Raw genomic sequence first — 9,812 nt, 5'->3', positions numbered from 1 at the left:
TTTGGGAGAAATTTTGTCGGTAGTTTATAGAATAAAACAAAAATGTTAATTTCACCAAAACACATACCTATAAATAGTAAAACCAGATAAACCTATATTTTTGCAGAGGTCTCTTAATTTTTTCCATAGCTGTATATATGTCCAAATGTTTGGGGTTAGAGGTTATTTATAGATAAGGTAGCCCTACAGACTGACCCTAGTGATAAACTAGCCTGCTATGTGTCTGAACCCATGTGTTCTACAATGAGATCTCAACCAAGTGCAGCGCTGTGCTTTTTACACTTGATAGTGCTCTATTTTCATTTTATTTCGAAATATTATTAAAATAAATTGGCCGAAATTCCCTTTGAGATGCGCAGTCGAGCGCTTTCCAGACTCTCAGGAGGAACAGCCGGAGGAAACACCCTTCCAGCAATTGTAGTGGGATGCTCGGGTCTAATTTGAAGTACACTAGAGGCGGAGAGAGTAGTAGGGCTGCACACAGCCCGTAGATAACAGTAGCCCAACTACGTTTCTTAGCAGTGGGACTAGAGCACATACTGGAGAGGATAACAAAGGATACACCCGCCACGTGAGTTTATTTTAATTGTAGCCTATCGGTTGGGTCGTTGAACGTTGTTATATAGAATTCCGCTGTCTTTCATGGTGTTTCTAGTCGCTGGTATGGAATTGCATCACATGTCAAAGTCGGCCACGCTTGTAGGCTATAACATGCTGACCACACCGCTCGCGTCGCTAAATAAATGTACACATACATGTTATTTAATCATTGCACACACACACTGCTTGTGCACGTCAACGAGCGTCTAAAATAGAACTTCGTTGGCGCTAAAATAGAACTTCGTTGTACTTGTGATGCTTCTCCCATCTCATTGTTTTTTAGGAGCATTTATCCACGTGGGTGATTGAAAGATTAACTGAGGTCCACACTCCAGTCTAGTTGGTAGTGGTAATGCACTTTAAAGTTGGTTGCCAACCGCCATATAAAAAAAATATGCCATTTAGCAGACGCTTTTATCCAAAGCGACTTACAGTCATGCGTGCATACATTTTTTTGTGTATAGGTGGTCCCGGGGATCGAACCTACTACCTTGGCGTTACAAGCGCCGTGCTCTACCAGCTGTGCTACAGAGGACCACAGAAGAAGAAGAAGAAGCCTGAAGGAGGAGAGATTACTAGAAATAAACTCGGTTTACCCATTTATCTGTGGATTAATTGTTGGAGTAGAGGACCTTGTGCATTTCAGGTAAAATAACAACCCAATGTTTATATCCCAGGACAAATTAGCTAGCAACATCAAGCTAAATTGCCACATGTTTAATGCTTTTCGACCTGTCCCCAAGTTAATATACTTGGTTCAGAGTTCGTTTTGATATTTCAACCTGCATTTTGATATTTCAACCTGCATGGCCTGATCGTATCTGGTGTGGGTGGACAAAATCAACATGTGCGCGATAGCATGTAAGCATCTTATTTTGTATGGAATATAACCGGAACTGTAAGAGACATATTTTGCCTATATAGCCTATTTATTTGGTATATCCTACTGCTCTGAAAGCCTCTACATTGTTTTTGGCTGGACGATTGTCTGACCCATCTCTTTAACTCCGTCGGGGTTTCACATAGACTACTCGCCGGATAGGGAGCATGTTGACGTTGTCCTGGAGGCAGAACTGAGCGATTTCCGCTAGCTGTTCCAGCTGCAACGTCAAAAATGTCTATCGTAATAATTCGTGAAAATAAAAATGTCCTTTTTGGTCTTAATTTAAGGTTAGGCATTAGGGTTAGTGGTGTGGTTAAGATTAGGGTTATGTTTAAAATCCGATTTTATGACTTTGTGGCTGTGCCAGCTAGTGACCACTGCAGAGCTAGTGACCACCCTCCAGGGTAAGATTCATGACAATAAATGCCAACCTGCGGATAGGGACAGTAATGCTTCAAACGACGTATTCCGGCCGGTAGGTTCTAATTTAGATCCCACGATTTTTCTGCCAGACTGGAATTATTCTATTATGTTATGCTACCCTCCAAATGCCAACAGTTCAGTAAAAACAGTAAGGACGAGCTTTATTCCTGTTAGGAATTTCATGAATTTAAGAATGTCCTAAAACTCATACTTGAAGAGATGGGATCACAAATGGCTGCTTTGTAGTGTGTTAGACTAATATTCCTGGTCAATTATTTCACAGGTTGGTTTTGAAACATCAGGATTAAAAAAGGTAGGTATGGCAACACACTCCCTCATTCATCAGTATTAATGCCTCACATGATACAAATGTCACCCCCCAGCTATATAATGATCTTTACATGGAATGATCTATACATACAGTGGGGAGAACAAGTATTTGATACACTGCCGATTTTGCAGGTTTTCCTACTTACAAAGCATGTAGAGGTCTGTCATTTTTATCATAGGTACACTTTAACTGTGAGAGACGGAATCTAAAACAAAAATCCAGAAAATCACATTGTATGATTTATAAGTAATAACTTGCATTTTATTGCATGACATAAGTATTTGATACATCAGAAAAGCAGAACTTAATATTTGGTACAGAAACCTTTGTTTGCAATTACAGAGATCATACATTTCCTGTAGGTCTTGACCAGGTTTGCACACACTGCAGCAGGGATTTTGGCCCACTCCTCCATACAGACCTCCAGATCCTTCAGGTTTCGGGGCTGTCGCTGGGCAATACGGACTTTCAGCTCCCTCCAAATATTTTCTATTGGGTTCAGGTCTGGAGACTGGCTAGGCCACTCCAGGACCTTGAGATGCTTCTTACGGAGCCACTCCTTAGTTGCCCTGGCTGTGTGTTTCGGGTCGTTGTCATGCTGGAAGACCCAGCCACGACCCATCTTCAATGCTCTTACTGAGGGAAGGAGGTTGTTGGCCAAGATCTCGCGATACATGGCCCCATCCATCCTCCCCTCAATACGGTGCAGTCGTCCTGTCCCCTTTGCAGAAAAGCATCCCCAAAGAATGATGTTTCCATCACCATGCTTCACGGTTGGGATGGTGTTCTTGGGGTTGTACTCATCCTTCTTCTTCCTCCAAACACGGCGAGGGTAGTTTAGACCAAAAAGCTCTATTTTTGTCTCATCAGACCACATGACCTTCTCCCATTCCTCCTCTGGATCATCCAGATGGTCATTGGCAAACTTCAGACGGGCCTGGACATGCGCTGGCTTGAGCAGGGGGACCTTGCGTGCGCTGCAGGATTTTAATCCATGACGGCGTAGTGTGTTACTAATGGTTTTCTTTGAGACTGTGGTCCCAGCTCTCTTCAGGTCATTGACCAGGTCCTGCCGTGTAGTTCTGGGCTGATCCCTCACCTTCCTCATGATCATTGATGCCCCACGAGGTGAGATCTTGCATGGAGCCCCAGACCGAGGGTGATTGACCGTCATCTTGAACTTCTTCCATTTTCTAATAATTGCGCCAACAGTTGTTGCCTTCTCACCAAGCTGCTTGCCTATTGTCCTGTAGCCCATCCCAGCCTTGTACAGGTCTACAATTTTATCCCTGATGTCCTTACACAGCTCTCTGGTCTTGGCCATTGTGGAGAGGTTGGAGTCTGTTTGATTGAGTGTGTGGACAGGTGTCTTTTATACAGGTAACGAGTTCAAACAGGTGCAGTTAATACAGTCTGTGAGAGCCGGAATTCTTACTGGTTGGTAGGTGATCAAATACTTATGTCATGCAATAAAATGCAAATTAATTACTTAAAAATCATACAATGTGATTTTCTGGATTTTTGTTTTAGATTCCATCTCTCACAGTTGAAGTGTACCTATGATAAAAATTACAGACCTCTACATGCTTTGTAAGTAGGAAAACCTGCAAAATCGGCAGTGTATCAAATACTTGTTCTCTCCACTGTATACACTACCAGTCAAAAGTTTGGACACACCTACCCATTCAAGGGTTTTTCTTTATTTTTACTATTTTTTACATTGTAGAATAATAGTGAAGACATCAACTATGAAATAACACATATGGAATCATGTAGTAACCAAAAGTGTTAAACAAATCAAAATATGTTATATTTGAGATTCTTTAAATAGCCACCCTTTGCCTTGATGACAGCTTTGCACACTCTTGGCATTCTCTCAACCAGCTTCTTGAGGTAGTCACCTGGAATGCATTTCAATTAACAGGTGTGCCTTTTTAAAAGCTAATTTGTAGAATTTATTTCCTTAATGCGTTTGAGCCAATCAGTTGTGTTGTGACAAGGTAGGGTGATATACAGAAGATAGCCCTATTTGGTAAAAGACCAAGTCCATATTATGGCAAGAACAGCTCAAATAATCAAAGAGAAACGACAGTCCATCATTACTTTAAGACATGAAGGTCAGTCAATCCGGAAAATTTCAAGAACTTTGAAAGTTTCTTCAAATGCAGTCGCAAAAACCATCAAGCGCTATGATGAAACTGGCTCTCATGAGGACCACCACAGGAATGGAAGACCCAGAGTTACCTCTGCTGCAGTTCGAGTTACCAGCCTCGGAAATTGCAGCCCAAATAAAGGCATCACAGAGTTCAAGTAACAGACACATCTCAACATCAACTGTTCAGAGGAGAATCAGGCCTTCATGGTTGAATTGCTGTAAAGAAACTACTACTAAAGGACACCAATAAAAATAAGAGACGTGCTTGGGCCAAGAAACACAAGCAATGGACATTAGACCGGTAGAAATGTGTCCTTTGGTCTGGAGTCCAAATGTTAGATTTTTGGTTCCAACCGCCGTGTCTTAGTAAGACGTGGTGTGGGTGAACGGATGATCTCCGCATGTGTAGTTCCCACCGTAAAGTATGGAGGAGGAGGTGTTATGGTGTGGGGGTGCTTTGCTGGTGACACTGTCTGTAATTTATTTAGAATTCGAGGCACACTTAACCAGCATGGCTACCACAGCATTCTGCAGCGATACGCCATCCCATCTGGTTTGGGCTTAGTGGGACAATCATTAGTTTTTCAACAGGACAATGACCCAACACACCTCCAGGGTGTGTAAGGGCTATTTTACCAAGAAGGAGAGTGATGGAGTGCTGCATCAGATGACCTGGCCTCCACAATCCCCCAACTTCAACCCAATTGAGATGGTTTGGGATGAGTCGGACCGCAGAGTGAAGGAAAAGCAGCCAACAAGTGCTCAGCATATGTGGGAACACCTTCAAGACTGTTGGAAAAGCATTCCAGGTGAAGCTGGTAGAGAGAATGCCAAGAGTGTGCAAAGCTGTCATCAAGGCAAAGGGTGGCTATTTGAAGAATCTCAAATATAACATATATTTTGATTTGTTTAACACTTCTTTGGTTACTACATAATTCCATATGTGTTGTTTCATAGTTTTGATGTCTTCACTATTATTCTACAATGTAGAAAATAGTAAAAATAAAAACCCTTGAATGAGTAGGTGTGTCCAGACTTTTGACCCGTACTGTATATAAACACTATACGTTATTATAACCCAAGATTAAAACCAAGTTAACCCATGATACTGGTATCTTTTTGTCTCTATTCCACTGGATGGCTGTTGTGATGAGTTGTCTGTTCTGGCCAGCAGTGTAATCCTCCTCTGCCTGTTTGTGTGAATACATCTCTCTCTTTCTCTCAGTGGCAATGACGGACGTGTGTTTCCAGTGTAATGATTCGATGTGCTCAAAATTGAACACAATATATGATCATGGAGATCAGAACACAAGTCTGCTGGTGCCAGGTCTTATCCAGCAATGCACCTCCAATCCCGATACTTCTCCTGGGAAGTGCACCATGTGCCGCTTTGATAAATGGTATTATGTTTGGTGCAGAAATGTCTCAGCGAGCTTCCAGCCTGCCTTGGAGGCCAACAGCACAGCCATTACCAATTATGAACAAGCCAGTGAGTGTCTCTGTGAAGGCCCAAGATAGTACAACGTGGAAGAAATGCTAGTGGGTAGTGAACAAAGCGATGGTCCTTGGTGTCAATAATCCCAAGGGGCTATAGGAAGTTACCAGTAGCCTATAATATAGAGTATGACAAAACTCTACTAACCACACCAAACCAAAAACTCATTTCTATATGTGATCCGTCAGTCAGTTGCATGTAGGTTAATCAACCGTTCTGCTATTTCAGATTGCACTGTCATCGGAATCGCGCCAAATACTGTGAATGGTGAGTGTGTCATTGATTCAAACATTCTGTATTATTTTCACAAACTCTCTGTAGAGAATCTTATGGTAATTTTACACAGCACTATTTATAAAGTCTCCCTTGCTGAATTGAACACTAAGGCGAGGATTCAGTCTGATTGCGCTTTGTCCACAATGCACGTTTTAAAGGCAATGTTCCTGCGTTCGCAGAGACTACATTCAGTGTCTCAGTGGAAAATTATCTTAAAATGGCGCATTGTCCAAATTCACAATCGGATTGAATCCCGTCCTAACTTTGTCGGCGAGACTTATTGTAATTGGCCTGTGTACAGTTCAGTGAATCCCTAACAAAGACATCTGCAGTCTGGATGTTATGAGTTGTTTGTCTTGGTGACAGGTTCAGACTTCACTGGAGCTGGTGATCAATATGGACATCCTGGTGAGTGCAGAAATACACAGAGCAGCAATGCTCAGCTCTACACTGACAATTACACTCTGACACAGACTAATATACTCAGTGGTTTAGCAAATGTTCATTTATTTTGTAATTTTATTAATCCGTTGATTGATTAATGCCTCATGCTTTATGATTCCTCCTCATTGTAAATAACTAGTCCTCCAAATGTAATATGATACATACTTATTGAATCATTTTGTGTTCCTTTATCTGTTGTTCTTAAGGGGATGAACTGTGGTGGGTTTTACTGATCCCTGTCCTGGTCGTTTGCATTGGCATTGCTTACTGGTGTATCAAGAAGCGCAACAGAAGTAGAAACTATGTCATATAAGGGTGAGTGTGTTCTGCATCAGGCTGTAACAACAGACTTGCATATAGCTTATGATTATAATGTCACTGAGGACCTGACCACCAGACATTCATAGATACTGTGATTATAATGTCACTGAAGACCTGACCACCAGACATTCATAGATACTGTGATTATAATGTCACTGAGGACCTGACCACCAGACATTCATAGATACTGTGATTATAATGTCACTGAGGACCTGACCACCAGACATTCATAGATACTGTGATTGTAATGTCACTGAGGACCTGACCACCAGACCAGATACTGTGATTATAATGTCACTGAGGACCTGACCACCAGACCAGATACTGTGATTATAACGTCACTGAGGACCTGACCACCAGACCAGATACTGCTTGCTACATCCTTTTCATTCTCTCTTCCCTCTCTTTCCATTTTTTTCTGTAGGAGAAAGTGACAGGGACAGCTCTCAGGACTACCCATCCCTTAACCAAGCTGTTTGGACCAAACCCCCAGAGAAAGTGACAGGGACAGCTCTCAGGACTACCCATCCCTTAACCAAGCTGTTTGGACCAAACCCCCAGAGAAAGTGACAGGGACAGCTCTCAGGACTACCCATCCCTTAACCAAGCTGTTTGGACCAAACCCCCAGATCAGGATGCTGCTGCATTATCTCTGCCTTCATTCCATCTCTTTAACTCTTCTTCATAAAGTTTCATATTCAGATTCTTGTATAACAGTACCGGTAAACCAATGCCTTGCATAACTTTTACTCAATTGTACTGACATCAGCCGGCTGAAGAGTAGTCTTAGGAGTGCTGATGGGAATAAATCAGGTTTAGGAAAATGTCATGCCACGCAAAGTAAATAGTCTAATTCACTGTACTGTACCGTGGGTTTCATAAGTATTCTGGATATGCTTGACATTGGCAAAGACTGAGGAGTTGTTCAGGATAAAAATAAATGGGATGGAGCTAAGCACAGGCCAAATCCTAGAGTAAAAACGGCTTCAGTCTACTATACACCAGACACTAGGAGAGGAATTCACCTTTCAGCAGGACAATAACCTATAACACAAGGCCAAATCGACTTTGGAGTTGCTTACCAAGAAGACAGTGAATGTTCCTGAGTGGCCAAGTTACAGTTTTGACTTAAATCTGCTTGAAAATCTATGGCAAGACTTAAATATTGCTGCCTAGCCATGATCCCCAACACCTTGACAGAGCTTGAAGAATTTGGAAAAGAATGATGGGAAAATATTGCACAATCCAGGTGTGCATAGCTCTTACAGATGTACCTAACAGCTGTAATCCCTGCAAAAGGTGTTTCTAACATGTATTGACTCAGGGGGGTGAATACTTATCTAATCAAGGTATATTAGTGTAAATCGTTTTTATAATCTTAAAATGTTTTGGCATTACAGAGTATTTTGTGTGGATCAATTTTAATCCCATATGTGAAGAAATCCAAGGGGGTTGAATGATGCTGTATTATTATTATAGTACTGTACTCAAGTGTTGGAGATGCAGTGTGTCAGAAAATGATTATGAAATATTTATCTTTTTAACTTTCTCAAATAAATCGCTATATAAATGAATTTATATTTTGTGTTGCATTTATTGCCACCTTTCTGTCACGTAATGTATCTGGGTATACAAATTTTTCAGCTGCGTGTATCTGTCATGTGTGAAACTCTACTTCCAATGAAACAATGAATATCTATGAGCACCAGTGAAATTGTTTATTACACATTCCCTAGAACAGTGGTTCCCAACCTGGTCTACTAGTTATTGGCTTATCTACAGGGGGTACTTGAGAACACACATGAGACCATAGGCCTACTGGTAAAATGCACATAAGGGAGTACTTCAGGGGTACTCCTGGCAGAGCAAAATTCAGTTGGTACAGTAACTGAAAAAAGTTGAGAACCACTGCCCTAAAGGACTACATTTCTCCTTCATAGACCTGCGTGACAGGGCATGGATTTCCATTATTTAGTGGTCTGAATAATATAAATCCAGGTCTGTTGGCCTGGTAAACTTGCCTTTTCAAGTGCTTGCTTCCTCTGCTCTGATACCAAATGACTGAATGATATGACCGAACACAACAGTTACAGTAACAACATTAATGCCACATTCAGTAGTATTAACTAAGTGGCTCCAACTTCAACTCATGATTGAAATAGGATGCTAAGCCACTAAGGGCAGTTTACCAGGCCAACAGACCACAAATGGCAAGCCACATCCTTCCTTCCCCCTCTGATCACTGCTCTGCTCAGACAGCTCAAGGAGGAGTGAGAAATGGTGGCAGCCAGGAAGCAACTGTTGTGTCAGCCCAGCTCTGTTTTCTTTCTGTAGTTAGTAAGAGTTAGCCTGGTGCTTGTTGACTAATGACTAAATGAGACTGTTATATCCTCAGATGACCTCAATGAAAAATGTGAACTGTAGTAACCTCTGAGCATTCAGGTACCTTGGGATAGTTCCCCTACCCTCTCAACCAACCACCTTTCCTGTTGACCATCCTGACTCCCATATGACATGATACCTTAATATATTCACAGTCTGGGATAAATATATGGGCTGCTTAGTTAAACAATCTATAACACAACTGATTAAACGAATCAACTGACTGTTAATGGACTTTAATCTAGACCATGATTAGTTTGAAGCAGTGTTTTACCATAAAGCTGGACTGGAACAAAAGTGTCCTGCCTTGCTATAGATAACCAATAAGTGATTAAATTGATTTATTTCATCTCAGAGCATTTCCATTTTACAGTTTGATCCACAACTTTATAATGTCCACAGTTAGGGGCTGATGTGTCTAAAGGGATCTGTACTGAATAAACATAGACTGGTATTAGGATACTAAACAGCTTGCTTACTAAAGTAATTTCCTATAAAACAT

General features: G+C 41.4%; 1 long non-coding RNA gene across 1 annotated transcript; it reads left to right on the top strand.

Moving 5' to 3' along the window:
- The first annotated feature begins 492 nt into the window (after positions 1-492).
- Positions 493-8,422, top strand: LOC311117472. Its single transcript, XR_014611632.1, has 7 exons — positions 493-571; positions 2,190-2,219; positions 5,618-5,881; positions 6,116-6,154; positions 6,530-6,571; positions 6,814-6,922; positions 7,353-8,422. It is a non-coding gene; the product is annotated as an uncharacterized lncRNA (long non-coding RNA).
- Positions 8,423-9,812: the final 1,390 nt, after the last annotated feature.

The sequence above is a fragment of the Coregonus lavaretus genome (assembly GCF_964263955.1).
Source record: "Coregonus lavaretus genome assembly, contig: HAP1_SCAFFOLD_643, whole genome shotgun sequence".
Taxonomy (NCBI): Eukaryota; Metazoa; Chordata; class Actinopteri; order Salmoniformes; family Salmonidae; genus Coregonus; species Coregonus lavaretus.
Note: the sequence above shows the minus strand (reverse complement) of the source record. Positions and strands in the feature narration are given on the sequence as shown.